Below are 20,710 nucleotides of genomic sequence, written 5' to 3' on the forward strand. Positions count from 1 at the left end.
CAGCAAAGTTTAAGTTGTGTACCAAGATCTGAAGAGCAATGAATGGATTAAAGAAGTGAAGATCATATTTAGAGATTCAGGATTTTCTCTCCACTAACTGCTGTCCTATTGGAAGTGTGGTTTGGTTGTTGGTTAGTTCTGGAGACTTAATTCACCTCATTTTATTGAGATATCCAGGATGGCAAACCCTTAGAGGTGATCTTATCTGTGATGCACCTGAAGAACAGTTCAGGTGTGTGCTTTTAAAAAGAACATTTTGGCACAGAGGCATCATCTCAGTTACAGTGTCTGTCACCCCAACTACAGCACAAGGAATACCTCTGGGAAAGGAATTACCTTTTAATCCTCTATGGTGAGATGTGCTGCAAATTAATAATTCACATTTGCCAAAAAAAAAAAGCATATTAATTTGGAACTTTGTGCAGATGGGATTTCTTCTGGATATATCACAAGGGAACAGATCAGGATTGCCTTGATAGCAGAGAATTTCCGATTTTCAAGAAAACAGTTGAGTTATTTTTTTAAATTTATGCATTATGGAACCTAATTTTCAATTCCTTGGTTTGGACTTTCTTGCCAAATAGCTTTTTTTTTTTCCCCCCCACTTGGATTATTGCCAATATATGGTATAAACAAATTAGCATTTTTTTTTTCAGCAGCTTTAATCTTGTTGCTTTTGCCATACCAAACAGCAAAGAATATACAAACAAGAGGCATGAAATCTTAAGTTCAAAGCTCAAATTAATTTAGTCTCCGTGATATTTTTAGCCTTGGAGTAGATTGCTTTTGAAACATTACATTACACATTTAATTCTAGCAACGTTATCTGGATGCCATCCAGGGGGAGCTGGACCAGCTGGAGAAGTGGGCCAGTGGGAATCTCGTGAGGTTTAATAAAATCCAGCTGCACCTGGGATGGGGCAACCCTTGGTAGCAACACAGGCTGGGGGATGATTCTGTGACCTTTTCAATTCCCTTTATGTTTTGGAGGTGCAGGGAGCCTCTTGGCAAAGTGTGATGTTGGTTATTGATGTTGACTTACAAGGTGGTGTGTGTACACTTGTATATAAAATGTTTGTATAATCTCCAGAGGCTTTTCCAGTGGAAAGATCTGGAATTACTGCTGAATGATACCTTTGCTTTGGAAAAAGTCTCTTTATTAGCATGTGTAATGCAATGTCATCCGGCTCAGTGCCTTACACATTACAAATGAAGTGCAAGTATTATTTAAATTCTTGTCTCAGAAACTCTCCAAATTGTTGAATGCACACTTGTTTGTTTTTTTTTTTCTCTTGACAATGTGCATTATTTGATCAGGATAAATTTTTAATTGAAAAAGAAAACTCTCAAATAAGTAGGTGTGGACCAGTTTTATCCATGGTGGTTGTTGACACAGAATTAAATCCAGGTCACTCAGAACCCAGTGTTAAATCACTGAAGTTTGAGTGAAGATAAGTTATTAGAAAGTTTTAAATTTCTATTTTCTTTTGTTTAAGGAAATTAAGCCTGACTGTATTCCAGTATATTCATTTTCATATGTGAGCCTTTAGTGATATGGTAGAACCTGTGCACACATTTACAAATTTGCATCATGAACATCTGCATTTCCTCTTGCATACAGAAAAATTCACACTTGCAAAATCAAGGCATAAATTTGGGTATATTCAGTTTTGTCCTGTTACAAAAGACAGAGAAAGTTTGCATTTAGTATTTATCTCATTTAAGATTAGGTGGAACTGTTGAATTAATGTTGAGAATTGCTTATTTTTGCAATGTTAAATCAGTATGAATAAGCGTTCCCACATTTTATTTTATGTGGGAAGGGTGTACCAGAAAAAAAAATTAATTAATCAGTGCCAGGGTTTATCATCCATGAGGCTCATGGATTCACTCAGGAATACAGGTTGAGTCCTATAAACAGGTGTAGCACCCATGGGAACAACTCTTTTGTGTTTGTTCTGATTGATTCCAGGATCTGCATTTAAACATAACTTTAATTCTCTGGGTTATAACACATGCACTAATTGCAGCAACTAAAAATATCCTTATCAGGCTAAATTTAAATCTAAATTAAATCAATTGTCAAAGCCTGACAGCCAGATTTCCTGCTGATTAATGCAGAGTTGGCTATTTCTGCCATGTTCCTATTTGCTTTTTCTTCCAAACCCTGATTTCAGGTGTGACTGTCCTAAAAATATTCTTTCCTTCTCCGCTTGCATAGATTATTCTGAGATCTTTAAAGAGTAAGACAAACCATGTGAAGAGAGCTGCAAGAGTGGAATATGCTGCACTCAAGGACTTCACTCTAGTGACAGATGCTGTTCCCATCTCAGAAACCCACATCACCAGTTGGCCAAGGGTAAGTTTGTTAGGACAAACACATTCCAGGCACTATTTTAGCATATTTTCCGAAGGAAAAATTAAGTTTTCTGCCTGCCAGGGCAGTTCCTCCCACTCAACAAAATATTGAGGGAGTAATGTCAAGTTTTAAGCACTCCAGGCAAAGTTTGATGATCTGAAAGATAGTTAAATTTCTACAAGTTTCATGAAAATTAGTGGCTTTGTAGAAGTAAGAGACCCTGACTGCTGTATCCTCAGGGAAAAAAATAGGCAGGATGTTTGTTCTCTTTGGCCTGCTGCTTCACTCTTAGAATATTTCTAGAATTATATTATCCAGTAGCTTTTGTGATTTCCTGTCTTCTGGGAACAGCTGAGGAGTCAAAAAATGTGTCCATATATCTCTGACAAAGTACCAAGAAGGAATTCCAGACTTGTCCTGTAGTAACAAATTCAAATAAATTTTTACTCTGCTAGCTAAAATTAAAATAGCAACAGAGGTAAATTAAAATCCTGGATGTACCTAGGGCTTTTTTTTTTTTAATCAAGAGACTGTTTCATCTGCTCTCCTGAGTGCAGCAGGCTCTTCTCTCTTACCTCATCTTTCTCCAATAAAAATAATATATCGGGCTCATGGATGTATAAGTGAATCAAAAATTTCTCATTTCATGTGGGCAGCAGTGAAGTTTGGAGGCATTTCAGTTGAGCCATTAAAAAAATTTATGAACACACTTCTGGCAAGTGGAAATAACTGTTTTCTTTTGCTTTCTGTAAGTTGACCCAAAGAAACAATAAGGAAGCACAGTTTGTTTCCAGCCTATTCATTTTTGATCATAACTAAAAAGTAATAGTAATAGTCCTAACTGCAAATAGTCCTCCTGCCAGATACACAAATAATCCAGAAATGAACTCTTCCTTCATTGCACTTGATTTGTGTCCAGTGAGAGAGTGACTGAGGGAGTTTGAGCAAATTAATGCTTTATACCAGCCTGTTTAGATTAAATTCCTGAGACAATTGTGAGGAACTCTGGTGTAAATTAATGGTCAATTTAATTTGACCTTTTAAAAATGCAAACACTATAAGTAACTGCCTTAAATATCTTTCATAAGATGCTTGATTTCATAAATCTAGTTTGCTTTCTTTTATTTATTTTATTGGTTATTGTGTGCTTTCAAACTTTTCTCCAGCCCCTTCCCTAGTGCAATGGAATTGGAGAGGAAGGCAGATGACTGTCAGATGGCAAGGCAGCTCTGACACTCACCAAAATGAGTAGGCTTGGGTATTATTTAGCTGTCATAAACCAGATTCCTTCCCACTGTTTCACGATGTTTTCACAGAGGTTCCATTACAGATCACTTTCCCCCTCATTGAGCAGTGCTCTTGGCCTCTTCCTCATAGAAATGTCCTCTCCTTTTGCAGCTACAACAGTCACGGAGAATTGAATTTAGAAATAGAATCAAGTGTTTTCTCACAGTTTTTCAAGTGAAAGATAAGCATTTTTTTGGTGATTTTAATTGCAGCTGCAGCCTCAGCAGCCCAGCTCTCTGTTTCCATCAGCTGAGCAGGATGGTCACTGCACCAGAGGTTTCAGAGCTTGTAGGACTTTACCAGGGCTGTTGGCCTTGCCTCTCTCTGGGTCTCCACAGACACAAAATGAACGATTTCACACCTTTTTTATTTGCAGAATTATTTGCAGAATTATTTGCAGAAATGCTAAGTCAGTTAACCACAGTGACAGGGATAAAAATGCCAGGAATGTCTCTCTGTAGTTCTAAACCCCTGTGAGGAGTAGAGTGGACATGGGGTGAGGTCAGCAATCCTAAAGGCATTCAGAGGTATCACACCAAGGGGTGGAAAAGCAATATTAGCCTGCAGAAAGGAAACTTTATTTGAAAGAAATTAGGAACTGCCTGTGAGAAAAATTTAGGAAATGAAATCCTTGGACTCAGTGTAGAAACACACAAAGAGCACCTTATTATCATCACAGAGGGGACAGTGTGCACACCACAGAATGTAAAAGGAAAAGAAATGGAGGAAAGTGGGAGCCCCAGTAATGTGCTCAGGAGATAAGTTAGAATATTTTATTAAATCCAAAATAGATCCTTTGGAAGCACACTCCAATCCAAACAATTCTAATTAGTTGGAGGATGCTTCATCAGATAAGAGAAGCAAGGCAGAAGTTTGAAGAACTAATATTTAAAGGTAAAAACACAAGGAAGAACTGATTGAAGGTGGTCAGATCTAATCTCCCTGTTGGGGAAAAAAACTGTGCCTGTTGGATCTCTGGAATAGAAAGAGGGCAGCTGAAACCCAACATTTTCTGCTGTTTGTGTTAAATATTTTTAAAGTTGCCTGAATTTATATATCGATTTGCTTTTCCTTCATAACTCTACTTCATCAGTTTTATTACTTGTGTTCAGTTACCAGAAAGATATTTGGCATTTCTATCTCTTAGCTTTTCTGAGACTTCAGAACTTTCTCCAACAGCATATGAAAGAAATATGAAAGGTATTCTTGTAGCATTCTGGGACAAGAATGTTGTAAAAGTGATCCTTTACCTCACACTTAGATAAAATCACTATCTCTGATACTCTGCTCAACTCCTTCCATAGTGATAACTGCCTACCCATTTACATTTATTTTGCTTTGATTTAAAAGAATCATTAAAATAACTGTCATTTCTTTGTGGCTGTATGTGGGTTTTGAAAGTAATATTCCGATTTCTTTGCTTTCAGAAACAATAATAATGATTGCTGATAATATGAGTTGGTTCTGTGCAGCTGTCTAAATAGCTTTATTATCCAGTTGGCTTTTACTGATTAGGGAGATTTTGCAGGTTCATCAGAGATGAATTGTATGTCTGTCTTCACAGACAGAAAAAACAGGCTATTAACAAACTCAAGCTCATAGTGTGCCCATGTATGGTCCTGTTATAAAATGTTAAATACTTTCTGGTTTTATCTTATTGCTGTTGACAGACTGAATTATTTAATTGTTACCATCTAAATAAAATGCTGGCAATTACACTAATAATTTAGATTGACTATCAGGAAAAGGTTCTTCACCCAGAGGGTGGTTGGGCACTGGAACAGCTCCCAGGGCACAGCACCAAGTCTGACAGAGTTCAGGAAGTGTTTGGACAATGCTCTTGGGTACATGGTGTGACTCCAGATGATGGTCCTGTGCAGGGCCAGGAGTTGGACTTGATGATCCTTGTGTTTCCCTTCCAACTCAGCTTATTCTGTGATATATGTCCAAAGCTGTTGTGTTATCTGCTTTTATTCCTTTTCCTCCCTGCCTTTTCACTTCTCTTCTCAAAATAATCTATTTATTTAGTTCTGACTGCCTCATCAAAACAGTTCTGAACAGCCCTGGTTAATCAGCATCTGACAACTTTCTAGATATTGCTACAGAATGATAAAAGTATGATTGACCTGAATGATTGCTACAGAATGATTGACCTGAAGTTAATTTCCATTTGGCTTTTACCTTCTAATTATTGAGCAGCTGAGCAACAAAACCCTTTTACCACAAAATGCCTGCAGGGCCCTGCAGTAGACAGCAGATAGCTAAGTAGAGTTTAGCTACCTCAAAAGAAATGTTACAGCTCAAGTGATTTGGAAATATTTGAAAGCTGAGGAACTTTGCTGCTCATGAGAGTATAATGAAAATTATCAAAACACCTCAAAATTTATCAGGTCCAGGGCAGGCTCTGTCTTCTTTAACTGGTGCTAAGTAAGAGGAATTGAAATGTGCAGAGGTTTATTTTGACATTCTCATTGAATACCCAAGTAGCTGATAGCCATTTGTAACTCTTTAGATAAATCTTTTAAAATGCAGGAGGAATTGCTAATTAAGTTTTAATTGCTTAGGCAAGAACTTACCCCAAAGGAATTCTAATTTTTTTTTTTTTAATAAGTCTTAATATGGAAACAACCTTGACTGTTACCTGTGATTTCTGTTTCTGAAGGTGCTGGCAAAGTCAGGCACATTAGGCTGTGGTGGCATTTTTTGTATTTTTAAAGTAAAGAAATTCACCACTAGGGAGCTGTGTCATAATAACTAAGCTTTCCTATGATAATCTTTTGAATCTCAGAGAAGAGATAGGAATCACTGCTTTTCTTGCATCAGAATTCAGGAATTCAGCCCGACTTCCCTCATTAATTCCTTTACATCCAATGTTTGCTCTTGTTCTTTAACAAGAGTTTTTCAGAATAATCCCTTTGGTGCAGTTGGGAATTGAGTCCATTGCCCAGCTTTCCAGGTTAGAATGGAAAAGGTGCTAGGACTGTTCAGTCTGAATTATTTTTCTGTGTGCTGGACTGATTTGTTCCAGCATTTTTGGGAAGAACTCAGGGCAAACACTATGCAAGATGTGAAGGTTGGCATCTTCTTTGCACAGGTATATGTGATGTCCATGAGAATTCTCTTATATGGCTTCATTTTTAACCTGCAGGAAGAGAAAAACAAAAAAAAGGTTTGTACAAAGTCTTCTTACCGTGAGAAGTGGAATGTTAATTTAACTCCCCAGTGGAATATTAATGCCCCAAACAAGGTAAAATATGGAGTCACTTAAAATGGAGCATCTATTTGCAGCACACATTTGTCTGACACTGTTGTGGAAAGTGCAAAAATCCAGATGGGACGTATTCTTAAAACCAGAAGGAAGAATACTTCAACAGCATAAACTTGCACTTTCCATTTCTCCCTTCGGCACAAATAGTGTTCATCTATTTGTCTTTTTGAACATTCATTACTTTTGCAGATTGTAAACCCAAAGTCCTTTTCTCCTCTGAATGCATGTGTTTAACTTCCAGTAATATCTGAAAATCTTTAAGGGGAAACAAGACTCCAAGAGCCTTTAGAAACTCATGAACTGTGTGTTTTGTCTAGTTTCTTTCCAGTGGTAGCCTTTGTTTTAGCTGACTTATTGAAGATGCTTGGGAGATTCACGTTAAGATTCGAGGTTAGTTAAGCCAGACAGTTTCACATCACTCAGCAAACTCACTGGACTTCTTCATTACCTATAGACTCTCTTATCACATGGTAGTTGCTACAAGAAGTCTCTTCAGTTAAGGTATAGATACCATATATTTTAATATTACTTTTTTCTTTTTTTTTTTTTCTTTGTGATGCTTCAGCTAAATTCTGGCTAGAAACCCAGACACAAGAATAAAAGCAGCTATAACTCAAATGTATATCTTTCCTCCTATGGAAATTAAGTTCTTATCATCTCAGTGCCTTATTCACAAAGGCCTATATTTGTAGTACTATTTATCTTCCTGAAGGGAATTGTATGAGACCCTGGAGATGAATAATAGCTTTTCTTAATCAGCCTTTTGAAAGCCCATTGTCTTGTCTGTCTTTGTTAGAACATCAGCACAGTGGTGGGTGTTTTTGTAGCATAATATGAAACAAGGTGCTTGCTGCTGAGAGCTTGTAATTTAAACAAAGAAGAAGCAATCAAAAAAGAGGCTGGAGCTTGAAAATCAAGGGCTGAATGTTTTCCACGTTGAGGGCAAGAGTGAGGGGAAGAATGAACAAACACCAAACAGGCAAGAGTCCTCTGGTGCATGCAGTGTAATCTGCCAGGTCCTGCTCAGCAGGCTGTGCTGGCACAGATTCAGGCATTCCAGGTTTGTGTAGCTTCTCCCTGCCTGCTGATTTTGCTATTAGGTTTCCTTTGAAAAGGAAACCTAACCTCTCTGTCTCAGGGTTATGTGAAGATTTGACCTATGTTTGCTCTGATATTCTTGGTCCCCATTTTTGTTGCTTTTCCTGTTCTAGATAAATGGTATTTCTCAGAAATTAAAATAATTTAAAAATAAAACGCCCAAATTTTATGACACTTAAATCTCATTGTATTTAGTACATTTTCAGTACATGATAGAAACATGCATTTTCCACTCTAAGACTTGGGCACTTAAGTGGTAAATAACTAACTCTTAGGAGGTGTGTGACTTTGGCATTGATGTGTTTGGAGCTGTCATTATTTTAAAATCAGAATCAGAGTAGATTGAACTGGAACTGACCTCAGTTTTTCCAGGTACAAACATATATTGCAACAGGTGTTATGATACTTCATAACTCTTAAATTCTTCTGGGACAAACTCAGGCTTAGAATGAAGAAAAAGCCCAGTGATCTGATTGATGGGAATTTTGAAAGGTTTCCCTTTTCTTAGGCTATGGAAGGTAAATATTTAATCCTGATGCTAAAACTAATCCTAGGTCTTGAAGTATGTGGCAGAGTTTGCATCTATGAATGCCAGGGATATATTCACAATCTATCTCCTCACAAAGGTTAGACCAGCAAGGACCTGCTTAGAAATACAGTGAAGAAAGAAGAATGAGTTGCTTTTCATGCAACATCACCACAGTAGTCTGCAGCTGCTAAATTACATCTCTTAACATTTTTTCAGTCAAAGTTCCAATGCAGAGCAGTTGTTCTTGTGTCCTCAGGCAGAGAGCCCACGGAGGGATGTAGATCAGGGTTTTCTTTCTGTGGTGAAGCCAAGCAGAGTTGGCAGATAGCTCTGATTTGCAATTTTAAGGCTGCCCTGTATTGCTGAGTGCAGCAAACATGGGAAAATCACATGAGATCTAAACCACAAACCATCTCTTCTGTTTCACTGTGTGTTTTGTATTTATTGGAGAACTACTGGGAGTTCCTCCAGCCCTGGGAGAAGAGATTCCTGGCAGAGTTGGCCTTAGCAGAGACATGGACCTGCTTTCCAAAGGGCTCTGTGTGTGAGGGTTCAACAGCAATTTCAAGATTTCCCTGTGCATTCTGAACTGCAATATAAAGGTCACTAATGACCTTTCTTGCTGCTTGGTGTGGGGAGATGGATGTAGATGTAATATCTTTAGTCATGTTTTGCTGGGTTCTTCATAAGTCTTCAGAATTGCAGGGTGGGAAAATGTCACAGTTTCACTGCTCCTTCCCAGAGTTTACCAAAGCTGGATTTTGTAAGCAGAGAAAAAGCTTCCACCTCACTCTCCCTTCCCCTTTAGATTTCACACCCTGTTCCATCAGGCTGTTTCACCAACTTAATTGCAACTTTCTCCACTCCAGAGAAAGAAAAATAAAGCTGTTTATTTGCAGGCTTTCCATTGATGCTGTCTCTCACTTCCCGAGAGGTTGGTGTGTTCAGCACACCCAAGGGCCAGTGGCCAACCTTATCTTCTTCCTGTGCTTTTGGCCCTATCTCTTACTGGATAGGCACATGCCTGCCCTAAAATATTCCTACATAAAACTTGAGCATTCTGTGTATCTGCACTGAATGAAAAGCAATGACATTTGTAGGAATATTATCCATCCTGCATTGTTTGGTGTTGCTGTTGTTGTGTGGCTATTTTGGTTTTTTGGGGCTTTTTTTGCTTTGGTTTTGGTACCACTCTAGTTGCAAAGTACTGCCAGGTTTTTCAAGAAGAAACTTCTGAGGTCAGCATTTTAACATTCATTGCTACTCTACTAAGCTGAATTTGTAGTTAGTTTTTTGTGTGTTCCACACTGTGGAGCACCAACCTGGAAAGCAAAGGACTGCTGGAATTTGGGTGAAACGAAACAATCTGTCAAATTGACAAAATGGGTCATCTCTCCTGTTTTGGAGAGGCAGCACTATTTTCAAAGCAGCGTCCAGCAATAAAGGGGAAATTTCTGATGAAGTGTCTATCCTGAGGTTGTCAGAGTGATGAAGTTGCTGGTGACTTATGTGACTCGTGTCCCCTGTCTGAATGTGACTCTGTAGTGGCTCAATGCTGCTGTGGTGTAAGAGGCTGGAGGGTGATGCTGCTCAGAGTTGCAGGAACTACAACCCTCAGAAAGTTTGGGAGTGCCTTGGCAGTAACTATAGCTTTACACCTCTGTTTTGCACACAGCATCTGAATGCAAAGAGAAAATAATGCCTCTCAGAGCTCTGTTTGCTACCATGTTTAATATGTGTAAGCTGGTGGGCAGAATGTGGGTTATTGCCTTGACAGTACTGAGGGGAGCTGTGTTAGTCTGCTCAGATGAGTTATGAGGCAATCTGATGTCTTGCCTCAAAACATTTTGAAAAGCTGACCAAGTGTGCAAGTTTTAACTGTCCTTCACACACTTGTCCCTTGCCCATTTGGCAGCAACATGTCTTGGTAGCCACAGGTGCCTTGCAGAGGTCACTCAGGGAGCTCAGAGAGATGAATGCTTTTAGACTTTTTCTACAGCCCATTAGGCAAGGACTCTCTGTCTTCAGTGTCAAATGTGGCAGTTTTTCTGTCTCTTTTCTTTTTCCTGCAAAATGCACATTTCTGTGGGCTCTTGTAAGGAAAATTACTGTCCCTGTTGATGTTTTAAACCTGTCTGATTGCACCACAAAGCCGTAATTGAGTACAGTATGTTTTTCAGTACTGGCAGTGTGTCTTTTTCTTTGGAAATAACACTCTTCAAGAAAACTCGAAGACCAAAAGGGAGCTCATGGAGTTTACTCTGCTGCATCACAGTTTTTTTCTTTCCTCTGTTCCCATGGGCAGAGGCAGACTTATTTTACTGTTGATGGTTAAGATTCAGAAGGATACAAGCAGGTTTTTCTTCTAAACATGGAGGTCTACCTTTCTTGGTTTGGCAAACCTGTTCTGTGGAGAGTGCAATGACTATTTAAACTCCTTTCTCTTTAATCTCTGAACACAAACCTATAGCTGAGGCTACAAAATTATTTCCATTCTAGTCCATTGTCTATTAAAATTTGCATGATGTTCAGTTTCTGCAATGAAAGTCTCTCACCTTCAGTAGATTCTCAGGCAACATGACTGCTTAAGGGAGGGTTGAAGTTGGTTGAAGGAAAATAATTGTCCAGGATTTCCCTGCAGTGCCTTCCTCCATTTCTGATTTAGCCCATTTTAAGGCTTAGAGAAATCATCACTCTGTGTAACAAATTAAGGTTATTAGTAGATGTGGTCTGACATTTAAGGTAGGATACATATGGAAAATAGTTAACTAACAAACATTTAAAAATAAATGCATTGACATTGCCTCCTCTAACTTAGCTGAAATCTTTTCCATCTCTAAGGCTATTGTATTTTTGTGCACATCTGTGTGAATCAGTGCAGCATTATGTCCTGTTACATCTTGGGCAATGTGAAATTCCCTTTTGAAATCTAATTCCTCCATCATAGCTACTGCCTGTGATTTCTTGCCACTGTATATCATGTTCTCTCACTGGAGATGGTCACTTTCCTCCCAAGTTATTGCTCTGCAAGCTGATTTTAATCCAGTTCTCCCTACTAAGAAGAATTTTAAAAAATAATTAAATATAGGAGCTACTAAAAGTAATCAGGATCCAAATTTATTAAATTCCAGCACTGATCATCCTCACCTTTGATAATTCCCTGAGGAGAAGATTTCTTACATAAGAGAGAATGAGAATAAATCTATTTACATAAAAAGTTAATATGTAGGGAAAAAAATTCTCAGAGGTTGAGAATAGTGTGGGAGCATCAATTCTTTCTTCTTTGCTCTGTTGCCAGTTTGGAGTTTTGTCTTTGTGCTTTTCTGGGGGAATGGTGTCTTTTATTCAAGCAGTTCACCTTGTTCTGCCTGTCAGTGATTTGAAGCTCTCAGAAATATAGAGATTGTGGGTTATGCAGCTCTTTTATTCCTTCCAGAGGTGATAATATCCACTGCTGAAATGCAGCATGCTCTGTACTGTGTCTGATCTCACTCTCCAGGACCCCACTGTACCTTCCTGCTATTGTGCTCCCCAAAACCTCAGGGAGGGGGGATTTTCTGTGCTGAGTCTCTCTGGTGGGAGATATTTCCCTTCACTATGATATTTTGAGACCTGCTGCTTCAAAATTGTGCTGACCTGCTGATGTCTGATGGGTTTGAGCAGGGGGAACATATGGTCTCTCAATGACAGACAGGGGGTTTCCCTGACCTGAGAACAACCCAAACTGCAATTCCATAAACAAACCCAGGTCCCAAATCAAAATCCAACAGTGAGTTAATCCTGCTTAGTGCACTTAGTTGAAAGAAACCCTTCATTAGTCTAAATCTACCTTTCTGACTCAACACTGATGTTCTGTACACCCATTATAATTTTTTCCCTCTGCTTTCCCACTCCCAATTTAATTTGCTGTTATCTTCTGTAGTGGATGACACTCCTGTAGCTCTTAAAAGAGCTTTGATGCTTATGTGCTAAAGTATTTTGCAAATTAAGGAACTAAAGCAATTTTGTATGTAGGAGTCATATTTAACAAACAAGTTATTAAAGTAACTTGCAGCTGATGACACATCCCCATAATTGCTGGGATAGGTTCTGCAAAACTAGGCAAGAATTGGCCCTTGAATAGTGGTATATTTGTCACTTAATTACAGTAACACTTTCTGGATCCAAGGGCAACTCTTTCCAGCAGTAAAATATTTGTTGACTCTCAGCTTCAGATGAACACATGTATTTTTGGTGATATTCTCTTGTTATAGGCAGAAATCCCAGCAAAAATTCTCTGTGCTGAGCTGTGTGGAGGATGGGACCTGTGAACTAGAATGCAATTTTTTTCTGAATCTGATTGAAGACATATCTTTTTCTTAATACCTAGAAAGGAAATGAGGCCTTCCTTTTGTCTGTTTTTAATGACAGTGGAGCATTTATAATAGTTTTTGTTTAATTTTGTTTTAACTGCTTTTATGCTATCAATGATAGGACAGTACAAAAACAGTTTCAAATATAAAATAGCATTGAAATGAAACCTACAGATGTTTCAATGTTAAAACAAACAACTGGGAGATATTTTCTAGATCAAAGTCCTATTTTTTCAGGATAATGAGACTTCATTTATCTCCATATAATGATATTTCAAAAAAAAAATTGTTTTGAAAAGTCTCTGACAAATGGCTGCTCAGCATCCCAAACCAGAAGCATATATTTCTTTTGTTCCATTTGAAAGCTAGGTTTTAGCTAGGAAAACATCCAGTGGGATGCATTAGGCTTTCACACATCAGGTAACTCATTTTGAATCTGACCCTAACTGTAGGTGTTGAGTGCTTAAAATCATGGCTCTGAGCAAAGCTCCTCTCAAGCTGTAATTTCACTTCCTCTACTGTTGCTTCATAGAGTAAAATCTGCTCCTTTCTGGTAAATTTTCACTTAATTCTCCTTGTGTTTTTTTAGAAGTGAAATTTTATTAAATTGTCCAGATTTTTTACATCTTCAATTTTCTTTTAAACTTTATAACAATAAACTGCTTAACTTCCGAAAACCAATTTATATAAGAATACTTAATTCATAACATTGAAGTAGAACAGTTTTCAAGAATAATCAACTAAAGTGAGGAATTTTAATTATGTTTCTTCACTGTCTTCTTTGCTCTAGAGTCTTCAGACATGTTATTCCGTGCAGCACTTTGCTGATGTGAGGATATTTGTAATGATTTAGGAGTAGCTATGCCTCCCTCTGAATTGAACCAATGAGCTCAGCTTTCAACGGAATAAACACTACAAAAACCTTTGCAAGGCAAAAATACTACACAGGGATTAAAGTCCAGAAATGGTTGCTTAATGCAAACAAAGACCTTTTTCTTTTTAAAAAAATCTAAATGAGACCAGCAGTAATATATAAGTAAATAAGTAATTTTTATTATATTGACAATGTACCTTTGATACAAAGATTAATATTGAGCCCCTGCAGGGCAGGTTGGAATTGGAGGCTCTACAAGTTCCCTTCCAACCCAAACCATGGTGCTATGATTAGTATTTGGTTTTCTATGGAAACCTAACAACGAATATCCCATTATTTAAAGGCAGTAAAACATTCATTGAGAGGGAAAAACAGCCTTTAGCCCTTAATCTTGCCATAGCCTAATCATCCACTTGCCTTGTGCCACTAAGTGCTGTCGAGTCCCATTCAGTCTTCTGTACAGTTCCTGAAAAAATTTATCCAAAGGAAAACTTTTTTCGTGTGGACAAGGCTAATGAAGAGGTTGTTATTTATGGCCTCATTTATGAACATCAGGGACCTGGTTTTGGCTGCTTTATTTAATATCTAGAGAGCTTTTCAAGAATTCCTTGAAAAATACCCAAAAAAGTGTTTAATCACTTGTATCCTGAATTTTTTTCTGAAGTAAAGTGCCACTCCATCACAGAATCTAGGAGGGACTGCACTGGAGACATTCAGCATATTTCAATATTTAGAATGAAGCAGTTTCTTCTGGCAATTTAGATAAAGTGAAAACAATTAAGTGGAAAAGAATCTGTGACTAGTGTCAGAGCTTCTGCTTGGTTTAGATTTACATGGAAAATATTGTTTTTGGACTGCCTAGGAGGTGTCTCTGTCCCAGTGTCTTTTCTTTGCTAGTAGCCAGAATTGGATGCTTATGGCACCAATATAGGGGCAAAGTTGTGTTTTTTCTACTCTACATTCTCAGCCTGTAGTGCAGGAAGTTATATATGCATTTTAATAGCCCTTGATGAATTTCCTGGTTGGGTTTTGAGGTAATATATTTTCATTTCCACATTTTCTCATTTATTCCCTTATAATTCCAACCCCTTGTGGCACTGAATCTCACAATATAACTACGTCTTTTCTGAAATAAAAGTCAGGATAAAGTATTGGCACAAAAGCATAGAGTAGCGTGAATATATTTAAGTTTAGAAATTAGAAGATCAGTCCCAGTAACCCCAGTCAGACTTTTCGAGGCAGTCTCAAAAAGGAACATGAGAAGCTTGTCAGAACAATTATGAAGTATATTTTCAGATGACTGAACTTAATGATGCAGGTATTTTCCTACAGTTTCCCTTTTTCCCCTCTAACTTTTAAACTGGTAAATCTTTCTACAAAACATGAAGAATTAGGGAGCACAGCTCCTGTCAGCATTAATTACAGCCATTATGAAGTCAAGGTGCTGTTAGGAAAAAGGCTTTTAAAAAGCACTTGTAAAAGAAGGACTGATCTATTGTTGCCATTAAGAGTCTCATATTTTGGAATGCACTATAAATCCTGCAAGCTAAATGCAGGAAACATAATTTTGGCACCCTGGAAAATTGCCAGCTGAGTTTAGTGTGCTCTCTTCATTCTTTGGTTGTGGACACAAGAACAGAGTCATGAAATACCTCAGGGCATTTTTATTTCCTGCCTCATCAGGATGACTGCTCTGCTGTATTTAGCCTTTCAATTGCCTAATTTGTAAACACTTCCCATAAACTCCATAATTAATTGGCAGGCAAGACTACACCCTGGCTGGAAGTAATTGCAGATTACTCTTAATTGTAAGAGCACACTTTGGGTGGATGGTTTAAGACACATATACAGATTAGAGGGAAATAGAAACAATAATTAATGTGTGAATGTAAGCAGTGCCTTGGTTAGGAAGGTGTGTGCAGTGTTCATTTGCTTGTCCAAATCTCCATGCAGTCCTGCTTTTAGGCTGGAATTCAGCTCCATGGCCTTTGCATCCAAGGAAAAGCTCTGAGGAGGTAGAGAATATTGCCAGAGTTTTCATTAATAATGAGGTAACCACAAAGTCAAGGCATTCCCCACCTGACAGCCACCCAGCCCAATCCCACCCCTCCCAGACACACTCTGTCTCCTCTCATGGCCAGCTGGAATAAATCAAATGCTGCAGTGAGCCAGCAGAGCTCAGTGAACGTTTCTTGGCAGGATTGCAGCAGCTGCCCAGCAGCTTGGGTCTGCAGAAACACCCAGCCAGGGAGATGGATTGTTATGGAGGAATAATGAGATTCTGATTTCAACTGGTATAAATCAAATCAGAATCAGCCCCTCTAAAGCTGACTGGTTGAAATTGTTGATTTTCATGTTCTGTTTCTTTACATGCTTTCCTGCAGCATCCCCCGAGGTAGGTATATATTGTCCACTCAGGCTGTTTATTAATTGGTTTATGGAGTGGCCTGCATCCTCCAAAATTGGTTTTGATTAAAATTCCTGGATAACTTCTTTCTATTTCAAGCTCTGAGTAGGGCTAGAAATTATTCATGCTGCACATGAAGTTAGGTTTTTCTGCAAGCATCGTCACATAGTGCTTCAGTAGTTTCCATGTTTTTCCAGGTTTGATTCCCCCTGACATTGCTTACAGAAATGATGGAAACTTTATCTAAGCAATCATGTTGTAAATATTTAAATGACATTTACTTGAAGAGCATCATGGTGTCAAATACCTCTAAAGATGTTTCTGTGCAACCTCAGTGAAAATGAGTAGTGTGTGTATGATATTCTAGTTCTTGTGTGTGATATTTGGCTGAGGTAAATTGGCAGATTTTGGCTGAGTTATTTTTTAAAAACTCCTTATGTTTTCTTGGAAGTGCACAGTCATACATTGAGCTTGTGTTTGAGTGAAAACTCGTGTTGATTTTTACAATTCATCTGATGAGAATATAAATCAAAATCAGAATTATGGAAAAATGATGGATTATAAGAGTCTCCTACACACTGGGTAAATTTTCACACCTTATTCTATAAAATTAATTTAGGCTTTATTTTGGAGTTTTTTTTTCTGTGAGGTAATGCATATAAGAAGAACTTCTCAAGACTTGCAGTTTTTTATATTCTGGTTTAAGAGAAAGGATGAAGATTAGTTTTTTATGCAGTTTATTGAACAAAAAGTGTGCATTCTGACTGAAAACGAAACCAGGACACAAAAATAAAAATAGGGAATGATGCTGGTGCATCATATACTGTGGGTGTGTAAATTCCACAAAAATAATTTCCTTTGAAGAGTTTTAAAAGTAACTTTCCATTATCAGCAATAAAATTGATTCTTGTTTAAAAGAAAGAAAGATGAAAATATTCTAGATTTCCTTTTTTTTTTGTTTCCAAGAAAATTTAAAAAGTGACCAGAATTATCTACAGCCTTCTAACTGTGATTAGTGTGCTTATTATAGTGTATTTATTAGTCACTAAATTAGTCATTAAATTTGAAAATGTGGCTATAGACTCTTAATCACATAGCGAATTTTTAAATTTGTATTCAATTTCAGGCTGCTGTAATTAGATTATAAAAAATTATGAGTCATTGCATTAAAAACTTGGATTACCTTTGATGAGATGCCCAGTAAAAAAATTGTTTGGTTAGTAAATTTAATGACAAAATATCTGAAAATCTATAGTGGTGTATGGATGGACAATATCAAGACTAAAAGATAAATCACCTGAATTACTCACTGGGCTAAATGTGATAATTAGCTATTTATTAACTGGCTTTTATTGTCTTTTGCTCTGATATAAAAAAGCTTAATTCTAATCTCATTTATGGATGCTTTGTCAGTTATAGTATAATTTTACTGCACCTGTCAATGTGGAGAATGTAGTAAAATATATTTTACTCAAGCACACTTTCTGAGTTGGCTGTAAAACACTGGTACCATTTTGAGTACTTGAGATCTGAAACACAAAATCCAGGCTAAATTGTGTGAATCAAATTATTTCAGTTCTCTGATCTTTGTGCCACATCTCTTTAAATGCAGTAGTGTATAAACATAATTAATTATAAATGTTCAGTACCCAGAGTATACATAGCATTCAATGGTGCTTAAAACAAAAATATTGTTATCTAAATAAAGTCCCATGAGAGATGCAAGGCCAGAACAGGCTTGCTTTGAACCCACTGATGCAAGAGCTGCAGTGCCCACCCAGTAATTCTTAGCTGCTTGCTAACCTTCCATTACTGGAGTCTTTTTTACCTCCTTGTTTCCCAGTTTCTGGAGGAAGGACACCTGTTATGATCTATATATTGCAAACATTATACCTATGCTGTCCTAAGTGCTTTATTTGGGTTGTCCCCTTCCCTGTATTTCCCTTGGAAGTGCCATGGCTTGGGTGGTGTATGTGTTCTGCTCACTGGTGGACTGCTTTTCCAGCACAGGATTTTTAATATGCTGCAAAATTCACTGGAGACAGTTTATCCCAGAGTCCTGTTTATCTCTTGGTGGATTTGCTTTCCAAAAGTAGGAGCAACATGTAGCTCCATGCATGGCTTTGTGTTGAGAAGGAATTCAGTAAGCAGCAATACTGATGAGTTAGAACCTCCCTGCGAGTGTGCAAACTGGGATTGGTGTGCAAATTGGTGTGCCTGGGAATCCTCTTTGCAGTTCTCCTCACTGGCACTGGGGAATTGAGAATGTTATTTATTGCCAATTTTTCACTTTATCTTTCCTTTCTCTCACTGTTTTCCTGCCCAGCCAGGGAATTGCTGTGTGCTACATTTAAGCAGCATCCTTTCAGCCTAAATGTATATCCTTCGGTTGTATCTCCTCTGGCCTCTTCTCCCTTCAGATGTGAGGCATAAATAATCATCCCAACTCTCTGTTCCAGGTGCTTTAACATTCAGAAATAGGCAGATTCTTTTACAATGTTATTTCATTTTTGGTCTTAGTTTTAGGATGCATAATATGTTCTCTCAGATTCACGTTGAGAATTGTTCCAAAACAAGATAAGACTCAATAAAATTTTGGGCTCAAAACCTGCTTGTCAGTAGGAAATGAAAACCACCCTTAGCTCACTCAGGCCATTTGTGTCAATGAGAAATGAATCAATCCATGGGCAGCAAAGCTGGCAGAAGTCCTGTTCCAGTTTCAAACACTCTGATATTATTAAAAAAAAAAAATTTAAAAAAATGGCCAGCCTCATTCCTACTCCTCAGGTATAAAACATTGCAGGCTCAGCTCTGAGAAACTTAGAGAGAACTTTTTTTTTCCCCTTCTTTTTTGTTTTTCTTTTCCTGTTTTACTGAGGGTTTTTTACCTTTTATAAATGACAACAAAGCAATATTGCCTCTCACAATATATTATTTCAAAAATTCATGGGTTTGCTTGTACTGTTAGGAGAGGAGGGTTTTTTCTCATGATCTAACTTCAAAATCTCTGTTTCCCTCTGAGGTGGCACCAGCACTGTTGGTATTTTCAGTATGCATAGTTCCAGGAACAAATTACCATATTTTCATAGCTTCAGAGATTCTGATAAGCAATTCTTTTGTGGACTGCCCCAAACACTGTCATTTGCACAACACAGATGTCAGTCTCGCTGTACTTCCCATTTCAAAGTCAGCAGCAAAGCTGGTGGCATGAAAATTGCAGGCAGGGTGAAAATATTTCTGCAGAAATAGATTTCCTGGTCAGTGTTCATGTAAAATAAAACCCAGAAAATATATGAGCAGAATTCAGAGGGTTACATGGCTTTTGTGGAATAATTTATTATATGGATTTCATTCGCTGCTCATGTTTTTTTCCCCTCTAAGCAGAAGTTGTGAATAATTTTTTCTTAGACTTGTTTGCAATTCAAAACCAATAGGTCTGATAATTTTCTTTCATTTTGAAGATAGAGTTATCAGGGAAGACTGGTTGACATGAAGGGAATGAAAATGATGGGTCATATTCAAGTATTTGGGAAAGCTGAAGTTCATAAACACAGGATCAGTCTAGGTGTGCTCTTTGATGTTCCTGTGATTCTTGAATCTGCCTGATCAAATCAGGCTGTTCCTGGATCAGGTGAGCAGTGTTTAGTTACAGCTATTTACCTCTGCCAACTTGCATAAAAACTTTACTGGGTAATGGTCAATGGGATAAAAACCACATGGCTTAAGCAGTTAATTATAATTTAGTTTAGTATAAACACTTGCAGTGAGGTTTATATTTTCATTTAGTGCTTTTGAAGTATAACATGGTACTGTTTTTTTAGGATAATACTGATTTATATCTCTTTGGAAGTGCTCTGACCTTGGTTTTCCAAGGACAGTGCTGCGAGTCTAAGGGGCAACCTTACTTTTCCCTCCTGTTTCCATTTTGAATTGCTCTTTACCATGCAGAATGCACATTTAATCTTTAAAAATAAAGGATTCAGGCATAGACACATGTATAATGTTCCATTTCTGAAGATGGGATGATGTGGTTCCTGGTGGGTACTCTACAGACATTATGGGAAACACTGGTGGAATTTTTGCTGTACTACTTCCATGGGCCTCTGCTGTTATATATATATATATATTTTTTTTTTTTTTGTGTGTGTGTGTGTTTGTTTCTTTTAGTTGGAAAAAAAAAAAAAAAAAAGGCTAAAATGAGATGCTAGTCAGGTTCCCAGCCAATATCCACGCAAACCAGAAACAGTTTTTTTCAGCTGGGCTCTGGGTTATACCTGTAAATAGCTGCAGGTGAAATTTGAATAAGATTATTTCACATAATATACATGTAAAATCCTACCCTGGATGGGTTTAGTAGCAAAACTGCCCAGTTCAGCAGGGCAGACTTTCAGGAAAAATTCCTATCATATTTAATCTCTTCCTTCTCCCCCTCCTTCAAAGACTTTGCTATGTTAAAATAAATTTTTTTATAAAACGTTGAGCTATAAAAAATAATACGTGTTGAATACATATTTTTTTTTAGGTCACCTAGGACAA

The 20,710-nt window shown here is 37.6% G+C and overlaps 1 long non-coding RNA gene across 1 annotated transcript; it reads left to right on the plus strand.

Moving 5' to 3' along the window:
* Positions 1-2,225: 2,225 nt before the first annotated feature.
* On the plus strand, positions 2,226-20,317 carry LOC146439102 (uncharacterized). The gene is made up of 3 exons (XR_014851224.1): positions 2,226-2,359; positions 19,636-19,805; positions 20,158-20,317. It is a non-coding gene; the product is annotated as an uncharacterized LOC146439102 (long non-coding RNA).
* The last annotated feature ends 393 nt before the right edge of the window (positions 20,318-20,710 follow it).

The sequence above is a fragment of the Lichenostomus cassidix genome, chromosome 3, assembly GCF_008360975.1.
Source record: "Lichenostomus cassidix isolate B80296 chromosome 3, HeHo_3.0, whole genome shotgun sequence".
Lineage (NCBI taxonomy): Eukaryota > Metazoa > Chordata > Aves > Passeriformes > Meliphagidae > Lichenostomus > Lichenostomus cassidix.